The sequence below is a fragment of the Sciurus vulgaris genome, assembly GCF_902686455.1.
Source record: "Sciurus vulgaris genome assembly, chromosome: 2".
NCBI classification, from domain to species: Eukaryota; Metazoa; Chordata; class Mammalia; order Rodentia; family Sciuridae; genus Sciurus; species Sciurus vulgaris.
In genome coordinates this window covers 593,730-618,907 of record NC_136462.1, presented here as the reverse complement: position 1 = coordinate 618,907, position 25,178 = coordinate 593,730, and the positions used below count along the sequence as shown (strand labels likewise).

Here is a 25,178-nt window from a genome sequence, read left to right as displayed (position 1 = left end):
TTCAAACATGCACAAACAGAAGATAGAGCAGTGGAGTGTAGGAAAGGGAACAGGGGAGGGAGAAGGAGCAGGAGGAGAGAGCTGCCCACAGAAATAGAGGAAGTTACATTCCAGGTTTGAATAATTATGTGAAAACAAAGCCAGTATCATGTTTACCTGTAATGCCTAAAAACTGTAACCGCTAAGGAAAAAAGTCTGAGGACTCACCCACAGCTAGAGGGCCAGCAGCACTGCTCCTGAATCCTTGAGGCAGAGATCACCAGTGAGGGCCTGGTGCACTTCCAAGTGCCCAGGAGGACCAAGGTATGAGGCAGACCCTTCCAACAAGGACAAGCCATGGGAATCCCTACTGGCTCTGACTGGGGACCTGGAACCTTTGTCCTTCTGATGTATTGATATGAATGCACCTTGGGTGTCCTACATCTGGCCTCCAGTTTATTGTGGAGGAGAGAGGTACTGTTAATTCCCTGGCAGTGGTAGAAATAATCACAGCAAAGTGGTTCAGGAGGGTTGATGAGGAGACAGACTGTGGCCACAGGGCCAAGGAGAGAACTGACTCTGACTCTCATGGCCCTGGGGTCTGGAGTCTCCAAGACTGTCTCTGATTGCCTGGTCAGGGCTTCCAGAGCAGAGGGCTGTTGGTGGGATTGCCACAGTGGTGGCTGCTTCCTGGACCAGAGCTCAGCAGGTGCAGTGGCAGAGGATCTTCTGAGTCATCTTTCAGCATTGAAGATGACTCATAGAGTCATGTCCCAGCACAGAAGATATCACACTCACACTCTCAGGAAGTTAAGTCCCCATGATTTCATCTCAAGACTCCCCTCACCCCCTCCCAGGACTGCTGTGGACAGTTCAGGTGCAGAGCTGGATCTGGGCTGTCAGGTTCCTGTTCTCTTGTACCAGGTCTGGGGTGGTAAAATTTTCGCAAGACAGGGCTCCTGAGTGGCCTTCTGTCCTCACTAGGACTCAGCTGCTATGATGACACAGCCTGTCCCACTTCAGGAACCCTGATACCCAGGCCCACACCTTCCCTTAACAAATCCAAAAGTGCCAGAGGACCAGTGCGGAGTCTCAGGCATTCCTTAGGAGCCAGAGGAGCATGAGCCTGAGGTTCATCAGGTGTGCAGGTCACTGGCCCAGGACTGCCTTCCTGTTTGCTGGACAGAGAATCCCATGGGCAGTCCTAATCGTGTCCCTCTCCTGAGCTGATGGGAAAAGACTCACCAGGGTCCTCTGAGCTTCCTAAGCTTGTGATCCTGGTCATCACAGAGGAGTCACATCAGCCTCAGTAATGAAGCTCTGCCTTCATATGAAAATGTACCTGTGTTAAAACACATATCACTGGAGTACATTTAATAGGAGTTCTGAGAGGGGACATCTATGTCATCTCCTTATATCTGGGGAAATGGTTTTAGTTGTTCATTCAGCATGATCTTGGCCGTGGTTTTGGAATATATTGCCTTTATTACATGATTTCTTCTCACTGCAGGCAGAATTACCATTACCAAAAACAAAAATGTTAGCAGATGCTGGTGAGTATATTGGTGTAAAAGTAAGCTCATTAAGTGTTGGTGGAACTGCAAATTAGTGCCACGGTAACAGGCGTCTACTTTATGCTTTGAATGTAGCCCTTGCTGCTCTGGGATTGCAACTAATGTTTAAATGGTCATGTTTCTTTTCCCTCTCCCTGCTCCTCCCTACTCTCTCCCCATCGCTAACCTCAGGGGAACAGGATTATCTTCCTTCCCCATCCTAGGCAGATTTAGCTGTTCTGGGCACACACCCACCATAGGAAGTCAGTCATGCAGACTTTGGTGATGGCACCAGAAGATCTCAGAGATGACTCTCTCCCAAATCAGCAGGTAAATCACAACTCCAAAGAGAACATGTGGAAAGTGGCCTTTGAGTCTCCTCTTTAAACATCTCCTATTCCTCCTGAGGGGCAGAATCACAGCCTTTGGGACAGGAGGTCCTGTGTTTCTCCTTTACTAGCAAAGCAATAAACCTGCTTTTTCCTTTTTCTCAAAACTGTATCCTTGTTATTGGATTGGCATTGGGGAGAAAGACTGAGCTTTCAGCAACACTTAGAGAGATCACTGGGTCCCAGGTGCTGGACATGGAGCTAAAGAACTCATTTGCCCAGGGGATTTCACTCTTATTTGGGTCCCTTCTTTCAGTGCCCCTATTTTTCTGAATGGAAATGTTCTTTACTCTTTACCTTTATATGCGGAATACTTGTAAATTGCTTTAATTTTCAGAGCTCACAATGGGAGTATGCCTGAACCTCAGAGGAGACTTTGGACCTGAACTTTTGGGCCATACTTTGCCGGGTCCAGCCCTAGCAGGATTCCATGGGTTGCACACTGGTAAACGTGGCGCGGGGAGACAGCGTCAGCGATGGATGGAGAATGAAAGACACAGACTCTAGTTCTGGTGCAATCAATCCCACTTTATTCTGGGGATGGCTGGGTTTATATACACTTTTCTTCAGGCTATGATTACAGGCTTATGATTAATAAAATCAAAGAAGCTTCCAAGGCATAGGCAGAAATTGATTTTACCGAAAGATTATGAGAAACCAGTAACTGTACAGATTACAATTATTTTAAGAATACTTGACTAAGTCAATGAGCAAATACAATATTTATTTCCTTAATATCTAAACTCTATGTGACCTAAGACTATTATTATTCTCATGGTTAGAGCAATAGACAAATAATCTCACATGACCATTTCTACTAGGTCCATCTAATTAATATCGAAATTGCTAAGTTACAGGAGGGCAACAGTCCCAATGGTTCCCATGGCTAAGTTTTTATACTAAATAGATTACATTGTCTTATGTAGCTCTTTTTCTCAGAACAGGACATTGTGTACCAAAGTTTATTATAGGAATGACCTATTCTTTATAGGAAGGAAGGAATGTTGTGAAACCTTATTCTTTTACCGTACCACCACACATAAACAAAACCATCGTCTGGATTAAACCTGTAGGAGACAGGGGGAGATCTATATCTACCTTCTCTAAGGGCTTGCCCTTAGGCGGGTAGCAGGGCTTGCCTTAGATAAAATAAGCTAGTCTATGTCTAGTAGCTACTGGGAAGGTGCTTTTTGCATAAACATGGTTGGAAAGACAGACTGTTCTGTGGCCAAATTTATGTACTGCATTACATGTTCATAACGAGCACCCCAGGAAGAAGACACATCACACAGTGGTAAAAGAATTTTTACTACTTGTGGCTGAGAAGGAGTTATATTCCCTAATGTTTTATTAATATTCTTGGGAAATTCTGTAGTACTCCCTTCACCCTCAGTGATTGCTACCAAGGAATAGTATGAGTAATATAATATTAGAAACATAATGCAGGGGGTTTCAAGATGGCGGCCTAGAGGGTGGCTGCATTTCATGTTGCTCCAGGACTCAGGATTCAAAAGAGGAGATATTGAGAGATTTGGGACCAATTCAAACAGCCGGGTGAGTCTCTCCCGTTGGTAAGGCGTCCCGGGTGGGACAATAGTCCCGGGAACTTTGTGAAGTAGAGCTGCCCTGCGAGACACCCCTCTCCCCGCTGGAGCAGTGAACTCGGACAACTGGGAGCATCGTAGAGGAGGCCGCTCAGCACAGTGCTGGGACTGGGAGCAACCACTGGGGCTCCAGGCGGCAGCCCAGAGGAGGGGCTGCGAGTAGAGCTGTTTGGACTCAGAGCAACCATCCCTGAACACCGGGGCCTGCCTGGAGGAGGAGGAGGAGGAGGAGCACTGTGGGTCGTTTGGACTCACAGTGACTGCATTAGAGATCCAGGCGGCTGCTCAGAGGAGGAGGCGATTGGTGAGTTGTTTGGACTTAAAGCGACCACTCCTGAACACCAGGAGCTGATTGGAGGAGAAGTGCGGTGGGTGGCTTGGTCTCGAGAGGCCACACCAGAGCTCTGAGCAGCTGCCTGGAGGAGGTGTGCAGCGGGTCACATGGATTTAGAGGGACTCAGAGCGACCACTCCTGAACACCCGGGGGGTTACCTGGAGGAGGAGGAGGAACGGGCAGGTCACTTGGACTCGGAGTCACTGCCCAGGGCTACGGGCAGTCGGCAGGAGGAGGAGGCTCGCAGTGAGTTGCTTGGACTCCTAGTGACCCCACCGGAACACTGGGCGGCTATCTGGAGGAAGAGGCGTGTGGCGGGTCGCTTGGACTCATAGCGATTGTATGGGCCTCCAGGTGGCTGATCTCAGGAGGGGCCACATAGCCAGGTGATTAAGTGCAGAGCAGGGTCCCAGGACCTAGGGGGCTTCTTGGTGGAAGAGCCGCAGAGAGACACGCTTAGGCATGGAGCAAAGGTTCCAGGACTGTGGGCAGATTCTCTGAGGAGGGGCAGGCAAAGGAGATTCATCTGTGAAGGGTGAGGCTCCCAGGCCCAGGAGGTAGGGTCAGGACCCTGGGAACTTTGCAGAGGAAGGCAGCCCAGCCCAGGTGGTAGCTGTAAATTGAGGGGAACCTGTAGGAGTGGAACTGACAAGCGAGACCTCCCCACCGCCTGAGTCTTCCCTGCCGGATGAGGTTTCCTGACAAAGATGGTAAAACTAGAGACACAGGCCCAAACAGGCCTTGCCTCAGCCTGCAGCCTAGTTCCCCTTTGGATAACCATTGGTCAATAAGTGGAGGCACTTCTTCCCACTAGCAGGGAATATACCCCACCTGAAGGCCACCACTCCTAGAGAGGCAGCTTCCTTGTGAAGCACCGCATTATCAACTTCCTCCAAGACTTCACCCTACTGAAGGCTAAGAGGGGATATATAGAAATCTTCAGGGACATTGCAAGTCGGTGGAGAAAATCTGCAATATCTCAGTGGTCCACTGACACCTGAACAATATGAGAAAGCAAGGAAAGAAAGTGCTGCAAACAAATCTAGATGTTACATCAATAAAACCCAATGACAGCATGACAGAAGAAATGACAGAAAAGGAGTTCAGAATGTACATAATTAAAATGATCAGGGAAGCAAACGATGAGATGAAAGAGCAAATGCATGCACTGAATGATGAGATGAAAGAGCAAATGCAGGCATTGAATGATCGCACCAATCGACAGTTAAAAGAGCAAATACAGGAAGCAAAAGATCATTTCAATAAAGAGTTAGAGATATTGAAAACAAACAAACAAACAGAAATCCTTGAAATGAAGGAAACAATAAACCAAATTAAGAACTCCATAGAAAGCATATCCAGTAGGATAGAACACCTGGAAGACAGAACCTCAGACATTAAAGACAAAATATTTAACCTTGAAAACAAAGTTGAACAAACAGAGAAGATGGAAAAAAATCATGAACAGAATCTACAAGAACTATGGGATATCATGAAAAGGCCAAATTTAAGAATTATTGGGATTGAGAAAGGCTTAGAGAAACAAACCAAAGGAATGAACCATCTTTTCAATAAAATAATATCAGATAATTTCCCAAATCTGAAGAATGAAATGGAAAATCAAGTTCAAGAGGCTTATAGGACTCCAAATACACAAAATTACAACAGACCCACACCAAGGCACATTTAAATGAAAATACATAACACACAAAATAAAGACAGAATTTTAAAGGCTGTGAGAGAAAAGAACCAAATTACATTCAGGGGGAAACCAATATGGATATCAGCAGATTTTTCAGTCAAGACCCAAAAAGGTAGAAGTACCTGGAACAACATTTTTCAATGTTGAAAATGGATGCCAACCAAGAATCTTATACCCAGCAAAACTTACCTTCAAATTTGATGATGAAATAAAATCCTTCCATGATAAACAAAAAGTAAAAGAATTTACAAAAAGAAAGCCAACACTACAGAACATTCTCAGCAAAATATTCCATGAGGAAGAGATGAAAAAGAAAGACACAAATCAGCAAAGGGAGGAATCATCCTAAAGGAATTGTCAAATAAAGGAGGAACCAAGTCGTGTCAAATAAATAAATAAAATTAAAAAATGAACCAAATGACTGGGACACCAAATCATATCTCAATAATAACCCTGAATGTTAATGGCCTGAATTCATCAATCAAAAGACATAGACCGGCAGATTGGATTAAATAGAAAGATCCGACAATATGTTGCCTACAAGAGACTCACCTCATAGAAAGAGATACCCATAGACTAAAGGTGAAAGGATGGGGAAAAACATACCATGCACATGGACTCAGCAAAAAAGCTGGAGTATCCATCCTCATTTCAGATCATGTGGACTTCAAGCCAAAGTTAGTCAGAAGGGATAAAGAAGGTCATTTCATAGTGCTTAAGGGAAGCATAAATCAGCAAGATATAACAATCATAAACATCTATGCCCCAAACAGTGGCTCATTCATGTATGTCAAACAAATCCTTCTCAATTTCAGAAACCAAATAGACCATAACACAATAACACTAGGTGATTTTAACACACCTCTCTCACCACTGGACAGATCCTCCAAACAAAAAATGAACAAAGAAACTGTAGATCTCAATAACACAATCAATAATTTAGACTTACTGGACATTTATAGAATATACCATCCAACCAAGAGCAAATACACTTTCTTCTCAGCAGCACATGGATCCTTCTCTAAAATAGATCATGTATTATGCCACAAAGCTACTGTTAGCAAATACAAGAAGATAGAGACACTATCTTGTATTCTATCAGATCATAATGGATTGAAATTAGAAATAAATGAAAGAGTAAGAAACAGAAACTACTCCAACACCTGGAGATGAAACAATATGCTATTATATGATGAATGGATAACAGAAGATTATAGGAAGGAAATTAAAAAATTCTTAGAGGTAAATGAGAACAAAGAAACATCATATCAAAATCTCTGGGACACTATGAAAGCAGTACTTAGAGGGAAATTTATTTCATGGAGCGCATTTAATAAGAGATGTAAAACTCAACAAGTAAACGAACTAACACTACAGCTCAAAGCCCTAGAAAAAGAAGAACAGAACAGCACCAAAATTAGTAGAAGACAGGAAATATTTAAACTCAGAGCTGAAATCAATTAAATTGAAACAAAAGAAACAATACAAAAAATTGACAAAATAAATAATTGGTTCTTTGAAAAAATAAACAAAATTGATAAACCTTTAGCCACACTGACAAAGAGAAGACGAGAGAAAACCTAAATCACTAAAATTCGGAATGAACAAGGAAATATCACAACAGACAGGAATGAAATGCAAAACATAATTAGAAGCTATTTTGAAAATCTATACTCCAACAAAATAGAAAATTTTGAAGACATCAACAGGTTTCTAGAGACATATGAATTGCCTAAACTGAACGAGGAGGACATACACAATTTAAATAGAACAATTTCAAGTACTGAAATTGAAGAAGTCATCAAAAGCCTACCAACAAAGAAAAGTCCGGGACCAGATGGGTTCTCAGCTGAGTTCTACAAAACCTTTAAAGAAGAGCTCATTCCAACACTTCTCAAAGTATTCCATAAAAATAGAAGAGGAGGAAACCCTCCCAAACTCATTCTATGAAGCCAATATCACACTGACACCTAAACCAGACAGAGACTCATCAAGGAAAGAAAATTTCAGACCAATATCCTTAATGAACATCGACACAAAAATTCTCAACAAAATTTTAGCAAATCGCATACAAAAACATATTAAAAAGATAGTGCACCATGATCAAGTGGGTTTCATCCCAGGGATGCAAGGTTGGTTCAACATCAGGAAATCAATAAATGTAATTCACCATATTAATAGACTTAAAGTCAAGAATCACATGATTATTTCAATAATTGCAGAAAAAGTATTTGATAAAATACAGCACCCCTTCATGCTCAAAACACTAGAAAAAATAGGGATAGTGGGAACATTCCTTAACATTGTAAAGGCCATTTATGCTAAGCCCATGGCTAATATCATTCTAAATGGGGATAAACTGAAAGCATCCCCCCTAAAAACTGGAACAAGGCAGGGATGCCCTCTTTCACCACTTCTATTCAACATCGTTCTTGAGACTCTAGCCAGAGCAATTAGACAAACCAAAGAAATTAAAGGGTACAAATTGGAAAAGAAGAACTCAAAATATCCCTGTTCGCTGAAGACATGATTATATATTTAGAGGAACCTGGAAATTCCACCAGAAAACTCTTAGAACTCATAAGTGAATTCAGTAAAGTAGCAGGTTACAAGATCAATGCACATAAATCCAACGTATTTTTATACATAAGTGATGAATCTTCAGAAAGAGAAATTAGGAAAACTACCCCATTCACAATAGCCTTGAAAAAAAACAAAACACTTGGGAATCAATCTCACAAAAGAGGTGAAAGACCTCTACAATGAGAACTACAGAACACTAAAGAAAGAAATTAAAGAAAACCTTAGAAGATGGAAAGATCTCCCATGTTCTTGGATAGAAAGAATTAAAATCCCAATGACGTACCTTACAGAAATAGAGCAAGCAATTATGAAGTTCATCTGGAAGAATAAGAAACCCAGAATCACTAAAGCAATCCTTAGCAGGAAGAGTGAAACAGGGGGTATTGCAATACCAGATCTTCAACTCTACTACAAAGCAATAGTAACAAAAACAGCATGGTATTGGTACCAAAATAGACAGGTAGATCAATGGTACAGAATAGAGGACACAGACACAAACCCAAATAATTACAATTTTCTCATACTAGACAAAGGGGCCAAAAATATGCAATGGAGAAAAGATAGCCTCTTCAACAAATGGTGCTCGGAGAATTGGAAATCCATATGCAACAGAATGAAACTAAACCCATCTCTCACCATGCACGAAACTAAACTCCAAATGGATTAATGACTTCAGAATCAGACCAGAGACCCTACAGATTATAGAAGAAAAAGTAGGTCCAGATCTTCAACATGTCAGTTTAGGACCAGACTTCCTTAACATGACTCCCATAGCCCAAGAAATAAAAGTAAGAATCAATAACTGGGATAGATTCAAACTAAAAAGCTTTCTCTCAGCAAAGGAAACTATCAGCAATGTGAAGAAAGAGCCAACAGAGTGGGAGAAAATCTTTACCAATCATACTTCAGATAGAGCACTAATCTCTAGAATGTATAAAGAACTCAAAAAACTCTACACCAAGAATATAAATAATCCAATCAACAAATGGGCTAAGAAAATGAATAGACACTTCACAGAAGAAGATCTACAAGCAATCAACAAACATATGGAAAAATGTCAACATCTCTAGTAATAAGAGAAATGCAAATCAAAACCACCCTAAGATTCCATCTCACCCCAATTAGAATGGCGATTATCAAGAATACAAGCAACAACAGGTGTTGGCGAGGATGTGGGGAGAAAGGTACACTCATACATTGCTGGTGGGGCTGCAAATTAGTGCAGCCACTCTGGAAAGCAGTGTGGAGATTCCTTAGAAATCTTGGAATGGAACCACCATTTGATCCAGCTTTCCCACTCCTCGGCCTATACCCAAAGGACTTAAAATCAGCATACTACAGAGATACGGCCACATCAATGTTCATAGCTCCTCAATTCACAATAGCCAGACTGTGGAACCAACCTAGATGTCCTTCAATTAATGAATGGATAAAGAAACTCTGGTATATATATACACACACAATGGAATATTACTCAGCCATAAAGAATGATAAAATTATGGCATTTGCAGGCAAATGAATGAAACTGGAGAATATCATGCTAAGTGAGATAAGCCAATCTCAAAAAGCCAAAGGATGAATGATATCGGTAATAAGTGGATGATGACACATAATGGGGGTAGGGAAGGGTTAGTGTTAGGGTTAGGGAGGGTGGCAAGAATGATGGAAGGAAGGACTGTATAGAGGGAAAAGAGGGATGGGAGGGGTGCGGGGAAGGGAAGAAATAACAGAATGAATCAAACAACATTACCCTATGTAAATTTATGATTACAGAAATGGTATGCCTTTATGCCATGTACAGAGAAACAACATGTGTCCCATTTGTTTACAATAAAAATAAATAAATAAATAAATAAAAATACATGAAAAAAAAAAAAAAGAAACATAATGCAGAAAAAACACCAGAGCCCGGAGGCAAGCATCTGGCATCTCCCGGGACGATGAGTCCTTGCAAACATCATTTCCCCAGTGGATCCTTGTCAAGCAATGGTTGGGTTGCCAGGCGCCCTCGCAATGCTTGAACTGTAGAGGCTGTGGGAACTCTTGGAAATGGATTCAAAGTAGTTTGAACTGTTAGATGGTCATGAGTGTGTGGGGTTCTGGGATGGAATGTTGTGGTTTGAATGTGAGGTGTTCCCCCAAAAGTCCATGTATGAATGCAAGGAGGTTTAGAGTGGAAATGACTGGTTTATGTTGGGAGGGGCCCAGGTATGTCCTGGCCTGTGAACTCCTGGTTCAGGATAGGTTCTTTAGAGTCAGAGTCAATTCTCTCTTTGGTCCTATGATCACAGAGCCTCTGTCATCTACCCTTGTGAACCTCTTTTCTTCTGCCATTTCCATAGCTTCCAGGGATGTTAAAAAACCTGTCTGCTCCACAATCAAGTGAAGGGCCAGACATAAGACACACAAGGCCCATCCATATGTCAGAAGTATTAAAGTTACAGGTCCTCATCCTTGTTGGAAGGGATTGACTTCTTCCTTGGTCATTCTGAGCACGTGGACATGTCCCAGGCCTGCACTGGATAACTTGTGGTAGACTCACTCTAACCCAATCCTTGAGTCAAGAGTCCAAGTCACCATAGGCACATCCAGAATTAAGTTGCATTAACTTTACTGCCTGAAAACTAAAAATGTGTTCATGTATCTCTGGGAGACACAGAGAGATGTGTGTTGTCAAGAAACAAATGTCCTCAGTTCCAGCAGGGAGCTCAAGACCAGCAGAAGAGCTCAGAACCAGTAGTGAGCACTCAGGCCAAGCACTGAACACTCAGGAAAAGGCAGGCAGCTGAGTACCAACAGGGGCATCAAGACCAGGTGACTGAAGGTGGGCAGGATGTGCCTGGAGGAGGTGGGCCTTGAGGGTGTAGATCTGGGGTAGATATTTGTATCATGTGAGGGAGTCTCTCTCCCTGCTTCCTGAATGCTCTCCCTGTTTACTGATCATCATGAGATGCATTCCTCCACCACTCTTCCACCATGATGTTCAGCCTCACCTTGAGAACTGAGGAGGGGAACAGGCTGTCCGTGGACTGAGACTTCTGAAGCTGTGAGCCCTCAAGTCAACTTTTCCTTCCCTGAAATTTTGCTGGTCAGATCTTTTAGTCACAGCAGTGTAAAAGTTGATTAAGACACCATCTTATGACCCAGGTATCCCACTTTTTGTTACAGATTCAAGGATGTGAAATAAGCAAACTGTAATGAAGCAGTCACATAAATGTCTATAGCAGCAAACTCAGAGTACCCCAAATATGGAACCAGATGTCTGTCCATAGAAGAATGGATAAAGAATCTGAGGTTGATATACAGAGTGGAGTTTTATTCAACATCATGTGTGTCCTACGACTGGCCTCCTCTTGAGTGTGGAACAGAGACCACACTCAGTACCATGCCATTCGAACCCCTCAGCAAAGGACTTGAGACTTCAGAAAAGAGACAGTGGAAAACCTGTTTGCCTCTGTCATTACCCCTACAATAAGGGGACTACATATTATTATTCTTTATTTAATTTCCTGATCTCCTAATATCTTATTCCCTTCACAGGACCCAGTAATTAATAATTGGTTGGTACCTTTCCAGCATTGATTAATTCAACATGCGATAATACAAATAATGACCATACATCACTCAAAATTATGAACCTGATCTTTAATACTCATCTTCTTAATTATATTATCAAATCCACAAATTTACTAGGACTATTACCACACTCATTTACTCCCTCCTCCCGATTATCAATAAACCTAGGAATAGCAATTCCACCATGAGCTGGGGCCATGATTACCAGATTCTGCCCCAAGATGAAAGCACCCCTAGCCCATTCTCTCCCTCGAGGAACCCCAATTCCCCTAATTTGTATACTTGTAATCATCAAAACGGTTAGTCTCTTCTCTGAACCTACAGCATTAGCTGTTTGTCTAGCAGCCAATATTACAGCTGGTCACCTACTTATGCACCCAATTGGAGTTGCTGCATTATTCCTGACGCCATCAGTCCCCCACTGCAGTAATTACCCTTATCTTCTTAATCTTGTTAATATAACCTGAATTGCTTAGCTTTAATTCAAGCATAGGTCTTTACCCGTCTCCTAAGCCTGTATTACATGATAAAACCTTATCAGGTGGTTAATCCCAGGCCCTGGCCCCTGACAGGAGCTCTGTAAGCTTCACTTCTAACATTCAGCCTAGTAATGTTGCATGTTATCTCTAACTCTTGATTAATAGTGGGATTGTTAACAAATACTCTCACCATAAATCAGTGGTGAAGAGAGATCATCCTTGAAGGAACATTTCAAGATTATTAAAAATAATTTCTCAAAAGGGCCTTCAATACAGCATTATTTTATTCATCATGTGAGAATAATTTTATTTGCTGGCTTCCTCTGAGTATTTTATCATTCAACTTAACCTCCACCCCAGAATTAGGGGGTTGCTGACCTCCTGTAGGAATCAACCTGCTTAACCGATTAGAAGTTCCACTCCTTCATACCTCCATTCTTGTAGCCTTTGGACTATCAATCACCTGAGCACATCACAGCTTACTAGAAGGGAATCGTAAACACATAGTCCAAGCACTGGCTCTGGAAATTGCCCTGGGATTATACTTGACCCTACTACAAGCCTCAGATATGTAGAGACATCCTTCACTATTTCTGATGGCCTCCATGGCTCACATTCTTTATAGCGACAGGATTCCATGGACTCCACATAATCATCAGATCCACTTTCCTCCTAGTGTGCTTATTATGAAACTAAAATTCCACTCACCTCTGCTGGTTGATACTACCCCTCTGCAGCCACATAAGTGTTTATAGAAGCTAATTCAGGGTAGCTAATTATGGAACCAGCCCAGATGCCTGTCCACACAGGAGTGGATAAAGGAAGTGTGGTTTATATACAGAGTGGAGTTTTACTCACCATCATGAGGAAGTACATGAGAGTGTTTGCTGGTAACTTGATGGAACTGGAGAATTTCATCAAGTGAAATAATTCAGATTCAGAAAGTCAAGGGCTTGAGGCTGCCTCTCAATGTGAAATCTACAGATAAATAAGCAGAAGAGGAGCATAAAAATAGAATGGAAAGCAGGGAGTAGAGGGAGGGAAAGAGGGATGAATGGGGAGGGAGGAGAGGGAGGTCTGGAGGGAATGGACCAAAACATCATGTGCAGAAGTGAACTCACCACAGTGAGTCAGGTGGTAACTGTCTGATGTAATAACACTGTGAACAAGCAGGAGGAAGGTCAGCACATGGAGGAAGGAAGCTGTGGAGGGGGAGAGGAGGGAAGGGGGTGGTACTGCAGATGCAACCTGAGCAATTGCCTTGTGTGACTGTGGAATTATGTCAAAAGAAACAGCAGTCAAGTGTATAGAGGCAGGAATGAAAAAGTGGAAATGCATCAGGAAAAGATTGAGAATTCTTGTCTTCAGAGACATCACGGTTTAGCAAAACAAGCTCAAGGAGCTCCCCTGGGAGGCTGGTATATGCAGAGGCCCCAGATTCAGGAAACCAGCATAAGCTCTCTGCACCTGCTCCATGGCTGACCCTGAGCTCCCTGTGTGCTCAGCGCCTCCTGCTGGCCCTGAGCTCCCTGCAGGGAGGTTTGTGTCTGGGCTCACACCGAGGTCCCCTCACTGTGTGGCACAGTAATAGGTGGCCGTGTCCTCAGCTCTCAGGCTGCTCATTTGCAGGTACAGCGTGTTCTTGGAGTTGTCTCTGGAGATGGTGAATCGGCCCTTCACGGAGTCTGCATAGTTTGTTTCACCACCATCCTCGTTAATATCACCAACCCACTCCAGCCCCTTCCCTGGAGCCTGGCGGACCCAGTTCATCCAGTAGTCACTGAAGGTGAATCCAGAGGCTGCACAGGAGAGTCGCAGGGATCCCCCAGGCTGCACCAGGCCTCCCCCAGACTCCACCAGCTGCACATCACACTGCACACCTGTAAACACAGAGGCAGCCTGGTCAGGACACTCACTCATCCACTCTTTCACTCCTGTCCACTCACACACTCAGGATCCCTGTTCTTCATTGATCACCTTTGAAAACAGCCACAAGGAAAACCCAGCTGAGCACACAGTCCATGGTGAGCAGCCTGTGTTGAGTCCTGACCACTGAGTGGGATGAGCTGGAGTCCAGGACTGGGCTCCTGTGCAGAGCTGCAGGGTCAGGGTGGCTGGTTTTCATGAGCAGAAGGAGGCCCTATTTGCATGTCCTCCTGCTCTATAGCAGCTCTGTGCGGAGGGCAAGGTAGAGTAGCACAGAGAGCAGATGGGAGTGTCATTGGGCAGAATGGTGAACATAGTAGTTCTGAGGAAATAAAAACTTCTTTTGAGTATTTTCTGCTTTGCATTGTTCATCCATTAAATACTTTTTTATATGCACAAACCATGATAGAAGAATTATGGTTAAGTCCATGATTCAACTGTAAAATCACACACAGAATCGTGAGTGATGATTCATTGTGTCCAAGAGCTCATATCCTGAAACTGTCAAGTATTTGTGTTTTGCTCTCCTCTTCAACATGAGTGCTCACCTGACCCTCATCCACCTCCCAGGTGGTCACACCTTGTGACCTTCTCAGAACCCATAGTGTACATGACCCCACACTTGGTGGAGCTGGGCTCACTCATGCTGAAGCAGCCTATGGGGGTGACTCTCTCAAGGGCACAGGGATGCCCTGGCCTGTGATCTCCTGACTGATCTCAGCCATGTGCAGGACAGGGAGGGGCAGAAAGGGCAGTGCAGGAGAGCTGGGGCTTTGCAGTTTGTGCAGGAGAGCAGCACATTTGTGGTGCTGTCCAGGAGCTGTAGCCAGGATAGTATGGTTATCAGGTCCACTGAGGGCAGCCCAGGGATTTGCACCCAGAGTATGAAGGGTGGTCTTGAATCCCAGGAATCAGCAAAGCCCCAGCTTCACCAGCTCAGATGCAGAGTTGAAAATGTAGTAGACATCCAGGGCCTGGCATGTGGGAGAGAGCTCTGGGGTGCCTGGCTCTGTACTGCCCAGGGTATCATATTCCCCATTCAATCAGCAAGATTCTCAGAGTTTCCTGGTCATGGCTCAAGGGAGACCAGGGCCTGCTTCCTGCTGAGGCCGACTGTGTCATCAGTCTCCCCATGGAGGCTGGCTTTGGAGGCAGAAGGCAAGAGGGTCAGGCTCACACAGGCTCCACCAAGACTTGAAGGAAGGCCAGGGAGGCCAGATAGGGTGTCAGGGTCAGAGTCCTGCTGGCAGCCCTGGCAGGGTGATGCCTGGAGCTGACAGATGAAGCAGGGCTGCTGTGGAGACCCAGGAGCAGAGGACCAGCAGTGAGCAGGGCTGGACCAGGAAGATGCAGGCCTCAGACCAGGCTCCCTAAGAGGGAGACCAGAGGCTGTGTCCAGCTGGGCTGTGTGGTGGGGCTGCCCAGAGCCCTCACCCCCATCCCTCACAGTGGTCCTGAGGACAGATCTGGAGCAATAGATTTGAATGTCCATCCTGCTGGGCTTCTGTCCCCTTCACCATGTGACCTTCTCTTCCCTTTTCAAAAGGCAATATGTATCCTTGTCCCAGAATTTGGGATGTGTGATCTCCTTTTGATTTTTAAGGGCTCACAGAAAGGTTTTCCCTCATCTTTGGGATTCCTTGGTCTGCACCTCTGAGCTCTGCTGGAGCCTTTACTTTATGGACTGAAGGATGAGGACTGAATGTCTTCTGTGTCATGAGATGGAGTGACATTTTTGTGTTCAGGAATTTAATCATTAGGTTATCATAATTGTCATCCCAAAATGTCATTTGATGATGTCATTCTGCAGCCCCTTGAATTGTCGAGAATGGTGGTTCCCTATTGACAAGAGGACTGATGGAATTTGTCAATCACTCTGGACATGCCATGCAAGATGATTGTCACATCCCAGTCTCTTCCTCCATGTGTTTTGATTCCTAGCAATGAGGTGAGAGGTTTTCCCCACAGAGGGCTCTGCATTGCCACCTGGCACATGAAGGACAGGGGTAAATGCAACAGTGCCATCTGGTTGTGGACTGCAGATTTGGAATTATGAGTAGAGCATTAAAGTTGTTATGGAAAATTCCAAGGAGAGCATGAGCTTTCGCAGAACTTCAACATCTCGAAGCTTCTTTCACGTCTTTCCAGCGAATTATTGACCGCAGAGTTGGGCCCAGGTGTCAAGGTCGTGGGACCCCTGAGGGCACGCTGCTCTCCACCCTCCTCCCTTTCCTCCCTTCCAGCAGCCGCAGCCTGCATTCAGACCCACAGGCCTCAGCCCAGGTGCTGTCGGGGGGCTGCCCGGTGGAGCAAGGTCCTGCGCTAGGGTGGCCAACAAGACACCAGGCCTTCCCATGGCGTCGAGAACACCATGCTTGTGTCAAGTTCAAGGCCTTTAAACACAAAGTGCAACAGCAAACCATTTCTGCTTTCCTCAACAAACTCGCTCAGTTCCCATGACTCTGTGAGAATTGAAGTGAGAGGGAAACAGTTTTGACAGAAATAAAATTAAAGGAACTTGAAGAAAAGGGAAATCTCTTAATAGATGCATGGTCTGCTTCATATTTTAAACCAGAATCTCCCCGGATGGAACCCGTGAATCCTGTAAGATGTGGTTCCAAAGCCCACGTGGCTGGAAAACAAACCCTGTTCAGTGAGTGAGACTCTTTTCCTCCTGACAGAGCTGAGGTTGAGGGGAGAGACAAGGACTCATTTTCTACTGCACAGGAAGGAGGAAAATAGGTGAAAGGACAATCAAGAGGCAGAGCGGAGAGAACCAGGCAGCTGTGGTGGGGAGGACAGCTGGGCAGGACCTTCAGCTTCCCGGGTTTGGTGTCATGCTGCAGCTGCAGGACAGAGCTTACCAGGACCCCCACACTGCCCCCCAGAGCTCACAGCACCCTGGGGTCCTGCAAGTCACCCTAAAGTTTGGGGTGATGCAGGGCTGGGGAAGTTTCAGCAGAGCAAGGTCCATTCTAGGACCCTGCCCCATTTTTCCTGGTCACTTGCACTTTCCAAATCTGTTCTTGCAGAGGACACCAGGAGAGCCTGGACAGCGAGACTCAGAGGTCCCCTCAGCCTTTCCCAGGGACCTGCAGCAGCCACGGACACATCCACCCCTGAGCCTCAGCTGAGTGATGGAGCCCTGGGGTGTAGACCCCAGAGACGAGAGCCTTCGTTCTCTGGGTGGGGACAGGGAAATGAGAGTGTGAAGAAAGAACACAGGTCGGCTTAAAAAGACCACCTGTTCAGTTCTGAGTCTGACGTGCACAGGGCTGCATGGAGGCTGGGTGACGTGGGACCCGTGGTTGCATTCAAGGGACAGAGAGCTTGGACCATGCTCCTCTTGGCTTCCTCCAGACTCCCAGAGACTGTCCCAGTGGGAATCCCAGCAGCCCACCCCTCGCCTGATGGGAAAAGACCAGCCAGGTTCTCTGAGCTTCTCAGATCTGATTGCAGTGACTAGGGTGGAGGGATTTCTGCCCCCACGTTCCTGTGAGAGTGCATTCCTGGTACATAGAACTTTGTGTTCAGAGATGACATGGCAGGAGCACTGTCACACATTCAAGGTGTTCCCTGGGACCTCTCAGGAGAGGAAACTGTAGACCCTGACACCAGCACAGTCTCCTGGGCACCTATTCCTGGGTCTGGCCCTGTCCTGTTTCTCCTGAGGTACCCTGCAGGTCCTGAGCTCCCTGCTGGTGCTGATCTCCCTGCTCTGGCCATGAGCTCCAGGCTGGTGCTGAGTTGTCTCTACTGACACTGAGCTCCCCGCTGGTCCTGAGCTGTCTCTACTGACACTGAGCTCCCCGCTGGTCCTGAGCTGTCTCTACTGAGCTCCCTGCTGGTGCTGAGCTGTCTCTACTGACAGTGAGCTCCCTTTTGTTCCTGAGGTACATGCTGGTCTTGATCTCCTTATCCTGTGCCTGAACTCCCTACTGAGCTCCCCCTTGTGGTCCTGATCATCCCCTACTGTCCTGAGCTCCCTCCTGGTCTTGATGCCCCCGTTGGTCCTGATCTGCCTGCCTTTTCCTGAGTGTTGAGTGCCTGTCCTGAGTGCTCACTACTAGTCCTGAGCTTGTCTGCTGGTCTTGAGCTTCCTGCAGGAAATGAGCAGCTGCTGGACCTGATCTCCATGCTGGGACATTTGTGTCTTGACAACACACATCTCTATGTGTCTCCCAGAGATACATGAACACATTTTCAGTTTTCAGGCAGTAAAGTTAATGCAAGTTAATTCTGGATGTGTCTGTGGTGACTCTGACTCTCGACTCAAGGATTGGGTTACAGTGAGGCTACCACAAGTTATCCTGTCAACCCACTATAGTCCTGGGACATGTCCACATGCTCAGAATGACCACGGAAGAAGACAATCCCTTCCACAAGGACAAGTCATGGGGGTCCTGCTGGCTGTGGATGAGCACCTGTTAGTTTAATCCTTCTGACATATGGATGGGCCTGTGTGTCTTGTCTGACCCTCCACTTGAGTGTGGGGCAGACAGGTCCTATTTAACATCCCTGGAAGCTGAGGAATAGCAGCAGCAAAGTGGTTCACAAGGGTTGATGAGAGGATCTGTGGTCATGTTGCCAAAGAGAGAACTGACTCTGACTCTAAAAACTGTAGGGTCTTAAATTTTCCCAGATTTCCCTGGTGAGGGCTTCCACAGTAGAGGGATGTTGGCTGTGCTGGTCATGATGGTGACCCTTTCGAGGGCCAGAATCCTGAGGCACTGTGATGCAAGGACTTCAGAGTCACCCTACCAGCAGCACCATGCACAAGGGTCATCAGACTCCTTCCCTGGCTCTTCCTCATGTCTGTCCTCTACTTCCCCCAGGACTGCTGAGTACAGACCAGGTGCAGAGCCACCTGGAGCCTCAGGCAGGATCCTGCAATCAGGTTCCTGTTCTAACATGGCAGCTCTGGGATGGAAAGATGTTGGCAAGACAGGGCTCCTGAGTGGTCTCCTGTTGTCACTGGGGCTCAGCTGCTGTGTTGACATAGCCTGGCTGCCTGTCCCACTGCAGGAAACCAGCTCTGATCCTCGCCCCACACCTTCCATTTACAAGCAGCAAGTGTCAGGACCAGGGCTGAGTCTCACGGATTCCTTGGGAGACAGAGGGCCATGAGCCTGTGGTTCATCAGGTGTCCTGGTCACTGATCCAGGACTCGTCTCCACATTGCTGTAGAGAAAATCCCAAGGAAGGACTTAATCAGTGAATTCCACTGAAGCCCCTCATCAGATTTGATGGAGAAGCTCACCAGTTCCTCAGCTTCCTCATCATGTGATCCTGGTGACCACAGAGCAGTACCTTCAGCCTCAGTAATGAAACTCTGCATGCTGCTCATGTGAAAATGCATCTGAACCTAAGCATGTAGTGCAGGGAGTCTGCAGAGTCAGGGTGGTGATACTGGACATCCTTGTCCTGGTCCTGAATTTGGAGGATCTGTTTCAGGTTACCTCCATTCAGTATGGTGGTGGCCTTGGGGTTGTCATGAGTAGCCCTTGTGAGGTTGAGGTCAGGTCCTAGCACCCCTCTCTTCTCCAGTGCTTTAAACATGACTGGTGCTGAATTTGTGAAGTGCTTTTTCTGCTCCTGTTTGTGTGATTTCTTGACTCGTGTACTCATTTCCATTAATGTGGTAAATCACACATTGATTTTACATTATTGATCTGTATATGTATGGTTGACCTTCCCTCCCTGTGTTGAACCCCACTTCTTACGTGTTCTTAATGCAGTGTGCCAGAATTTCATTATGGAAGTTCTCATCTCTTTTCATCACATTGGTCTGAAGTCTTCTTTGCTGGATGTGTCTCTGTGTTTCGTTCTGGTAACTGGGTGATACTGGCGTTATAGAATGATTTTTAGAGTGATCTCTCCTTCTCCTGTTCATGGAGTAATCTGAGGAAATTAGCCCTGTCTCTTCTTTTAAGTTCTTTTAGAATCAACAGATAATCAGTCTGGAGTTTTCTGTCTTGGAAGAATTTTAATGGCTGTTCATCTTAAATTGTTGATATTTTTCTATTTCATATTTCTGTATTCTTTTGCTTCTCTTTGTGTAGGTCACAAGTATTGAGAATTTCCTAATATCTTCAAGTTTCTAGTATACTGGAGGATGATTTTTCAAAATAATTTCTAATAATCTTATGGATATAGAAGAGTTTGTAGCAATAACTGTTTGGTTTCTAATTTTTTTAAATTAGCATTCCTCTTTATTTTATTTACTTTGTTCAGGACTTTTCAATCATCATTTTGTTTCCTAGAAACCATTTCTTTGTTTCTTTGATTGTTTTGTATTGTGAATTTAGTCCCTGAAGCTCTGGCCAGAGCAACCGGGGAAGAGAAGGAAATTAAATAGGTAGAGAAGAAAGTAGGAAGCATGAATATGTCTGCTTGCTGGTGATATGATCCAATATCTGGAGGAACCAATATCTCCATCAGAATGCCTCTCCATGTAACAAAGGACTTTAGAAAATTAGCCAAATGCATCATGCATACATAAATAAACCAATTTTCTACACTTCTAAAGTGAGCCTGCTGAGAAAGAAATCAGGAAATATGTCCCATTCAAAATAACCATAAAAATCACTGGGAAAAAAATCAACCACGCAAGATAACGAGTTCTATAATGGAAACAAGGAACAGCACAGGGAGAAATTGAGGAACTTAGAAATGGAAAGACCTCCCATTCTGACTACTGTATAGTCAGAATTAATATTACTAAGTGGCTAAACCAGTCAAAATGTTACACAGACTCAGTGAAATCTCCAGCAAATACCAAGAACATTTTAAGAAAACTAGAAAAAAGACTGACTATGTGGATATATTATAAACCAATAACAGCTAAAGCAATCCTAAGCAGGAAGAGCAAGGCTGAAGATACGACAGTATCTCCCCTCAAATTATTTGACAGAGCTTTAGTAACTAAAGCAACATGGTCCTGGCACCAAGAACACATGAAGACAAATGGAATACAAGATACAGAGCCCAGCGCACATTAGTGCAGTTATGTGACACTTGACAGAGTTTCCAAAGTCTAGGTGTAGAAAAGACAGCCTTTTTCACAGAGAGTGCTGGGAAAACTGAATATTTATATGTAAAAGAATGTAATAGATCATTATCTGTCACCCAAGAAAAAGTCATCCCACGTGGATCAGAAAACTAAGAATTATACTAGAAAGTCTGCACACGCTGGAAGTACCTGTGTAATGGCAGAGGCCCGGACTTCCTCAACGAGGTTACTCAAGTGCATAAATGAACTAATATTCAGTTGGGAGGACACTATGCAATTAAAAGTTGTTGCACAGGACTGGAAACAATCAAAAGCATGAGGAGACAGAGGTCAGAACGGGAGATCTTTGCCACCTAGTACCGAATAGGGCAATGATATTCAGAATACGTAAAGAACCCCAAACACTTACTGACATGACACAGATAACCAATAATTGAATGAAAAAGAACTAAACAGACACTTTTCAACAGAAATGGCAGAAGTCACCATCAAATATGGGAGCATGCTCAATATTCCAAGTAATTAGGAAAGGCAAATTGAAACCTCACTGAGATTTCATCTCTCTCCAATCACAAGGCAATCATGAAGAACACAATAATAAATGTTGGCAAGCATGTGGTGAGGCGATGCACAGATGTGTTGTTGATTTTCCTTCAAATCAGTGATTCCATTCTTGAAAGTAGAATTGAGAGGAGGACTGGACCACCATAAGACCCAGCATCCCACTCCTCATTAGTGATCACGCAGAGCTACACTCAGCACACCATGGCTATTACAGCCAATGAAAGTTACGGCAGGGTTTCTCATAACAGCTGTATTACGGAACGTTCCCAGATGCCCATCTACAGATGAATGGATGCAGGAAAGGTGGTGTATAGGCAGAACAGAATTCCACTCAGCCACAGGAAGAGTGAAATCAGGGCCTTTGCTGGTCAATGTGTGGAAATGGAGAGTGTCAGGTAGGTTTCATAAGCCAGATTCAGAGGGTGAAATGTCAAGTGTTTACTCTGTAATGTAAATTTTAGAAAAAAAACAGGAAAAGCGAGTTTGGAGGAATCCCCTGGCACTAGAAGAGGGACCAGGATTACAGAAGGGACTGAGGCTGAGGTCATAGGAGCAGGAAAAGGGAAGGGAGGTGGAAAGAAATTGACGAAACTCCCCTGTGCACCTGTGGAGTTGCCTCGGTGAATGTCCCCTTAGGTTCTCCAGGAAGCAATAACATAAAAAATAAATAAATGAAAAGATCTCTTGAGAAAAGAAAAGGGGAAGGGGAAGGAGGAGGGAGATGGAAATGACAGGGATGAAAGTGGAGGAAGTCATAAACCATGGCTGTGGAATGATGTCAAATTGAATATAATTTATAATAATGAGGAAAAATGAAAAAGGAAGCTAAATTGGCAACCACATTTTCTCTCCAGAGCCTTCACCACAAAGCTCCACTGGGAAGCAGGTATATGGAGAGGCCCCCAGAGCAGGAAACAAGAACCAACCCCTCTGCACCTGCTCTCTGGGCTGACATGTGTGCTGGCCCTGGTGCCAGGCAGGGGGGTTTGTGTCTGGGCTCACACTGAGGTCCCCTCACTGTGTGGCACAGTAATAGGTGGCTGTGTCCTCAGCTCTCAGGCTGCTCATTAGCAGGTAGAGCATGTTCTTTGCCTCATCTCTGAAGATGATGAATCAGCCTTTTACAGATGCAACCATATTCCTTGGTGTAACTATTAGCTTTGTTTCTTATAAGAACAACCCACTCCAGCCCCTTCCCTGGGGCCTGGCGGACCCAGTCCATGTAGTAGCCACTGAAGGTGAATCCAGAGGCTGCATAGGAGAGTCGCAGGGATCCTCCAGGCTGCACCAGGCCTGCCCCAGACTCCACCAGCTGCACCACACACTGCACACCTGCAAACACAGAGGCAGCCTGGTCAGGACACTCACTCATCCACTCTTTCTCTCACTCCTGTCCACTCACACACTCAGGATCTCTGTCCCCCCCTAATCACCTTTGCAAACAGCCACAAGGAAAACCCAGCTGAGCACACAGTCCATGGTGAGCAGGCTGTGTAGAGTCCTGACCACTGAGTGGGATGAGCTGGAGTCCAGGGTTGGGCTCCTGTGCAGAGCTGCAGGGTCAGGGTGGCTGGTTTTCATGAGCAGAGGGAGGCCCTATTTGCATGTCCTCCTGCTCTATAGCAGCTCTGGGTGGAGGCCCAGGTAGATCAGCACTGAGAGCAGATGTGAGTGTCATGGGCAGCCACGTTCCCTTAAGGCTGCTGCTCTGTCACCTCAGCATGTCCTTGTGGTCCCAGAATAGTGAGACAATTCACATCCTTGGCCAGGCCACCTGGATTTCCCTAGGGCTGGTAGAGTGACTTCCTGGCCTGTCAGGGTCCTCTCTGCCATGACCACGTGGAGGAGGAAAGGTTTAACTGGAGGATGAGATTTGGAGGATTTTGTATTTTCCAAAATACGTATCTACTCAATGACCACACAAGGGACAATACTCTATGAGAGAGGGGGTGTGACAGGACTGGCTATACCAGTTCTGACATCTTTAAAAACACTGTGTCACCCAAATCTTTTTATTTATAATATGGAGGTAAAAGGGGCAAGAACAGCAGGAGGTCCTTCTGTGATGGACCAGATAGTGTTGAGTTAGGGGAGCCAGCCTGTTAGGGGGAAATCCCAGAAGGAGACAGGGAACCACTCCCAAGCACTGCAACAAATGTCATGGCAGTTCCTAGAAGCCAGGCTTCTGCATCCCAAGAGTCAACTAGTCTGATTCTGCTAAATAAAAAGGGCTCCCTACACTGGCATGCTGAGACCCGAGTGAGATCCCAGCCCCACTCTGGGCATCCAGCCCAGCTGCCCCTCTCTGCCACCTGCCTTCCTGCCATGTGGTGGTGCAGCCTCAGGAAGCCCTGGGCAGGAGCAGCATCTTGATATCTGCATCCTGGTCTCCAGAACCTGCTGCAGTGCAGCTCTCTCACTGCACATCATCAGCTTCTGGAGCTGCTCAGAGCCCCACACACTGAAGTCAGCTCACGCTGGAGCTGGTGACAGAAGTAGTCATAGTAAACAGCTAAGGATGCAGACCTGGGACTGGGTAAGGTGTCTATGCCAGGTTGATCTGGGTGCTGGAATAGTCTCCCCTCCAGCAGCAAACCTGGCAGCACCCATGTGGCTGACTCTGCAGGCACACAGGTGCCAATGTTGCCGAGGTGAGTTTTCTTCCATCTGTGTCCAGAGGAAGACCTGGGTGGCCCTGGGGCTCAGGAAGAGCTTTGCCACAGGTGCAGCAGCTACAAAGAGACCCTGGGGCCATGGCTAGTGGAGCCTGGAAGCAAGGCCCACTATGGATCCACCCCTCTAGTTCTAACAGCTGCAGGGCCAGCTAGGAGCCAGCAGGCAAGAGACTCTAACTGTGCAGCACAGCCTGGGTGAGCAGAGACATGGGGCGGGACAGACTGAGAATTGGGATAGGACAATTGTCCAGTGTGCCCACCAATTGGGACCTAGAGGCCAAGAGGTGAGTCTTAACATAGGTCCCAGGAGTGTTGAAACACTTTTCATAATCAACACATTGACCTTTAGTAGCAATGTGGAAAATATCATGTCCACAGAGGAGGAATGAACCTTAGCCAAAAAGAATGGCATCCTGTCCCTCCAGGCCATGGGCATGGACCTGAAGCACATGGGCCTAGCTTACCTAAGTCAGGCAGAGCGAGGCCATCACTACTGCATCAGGATCCTGGACAGAGAGAGGACCAGTGAACCCTGGACATGGGAAGGTGAGGGTGGGGTGAGTGTTGAGGACCAGGTGCAGAGAGGGCCGTGTCCTGGTGCCCTGCAGCTCACATGCACCTGTGGACACAGCCAGGCTGTGCTTCACAGTGACTGCAGCCCAGCAGCTGGGGGCTCCCAAAACCAAGGAGGGACAGGTGATGGACAGTTGGTGTGCACAGCCTGGGTCCATCATGGCCCCCTCACCCATGTGTCAGGTGCTGTCCTCTGCCTCACAAGGACTGGGTTTCAGTGTAACTATGA

At 45.7% G+C, this 25,178-nt stretch overlaps 1 long non-coding RNA gene and 1 gene segment (V, D, J or C); both read right to left on the bottom strand.

Annotated features, from left to right (window-relative positions):
* LOC306653304 overlaps positions 1–25,178 on the bottom strand; it is a 411,785-nt gene that overhangs the window by 137,298 nt on the left and 249,309 nt on the right. The gene's annotated exons all lie outside the window — the stretch shown is intronic.
* Positions 13,763–14,250, bottom strand: LOC306653299 (immunoglobulin heavy variable 3-74-like). The segment is given in 2 exons: positions 14,177–14,250; positions 13,763–14,079 (listed from the first exon to the last, which is right to left on the bottom strand).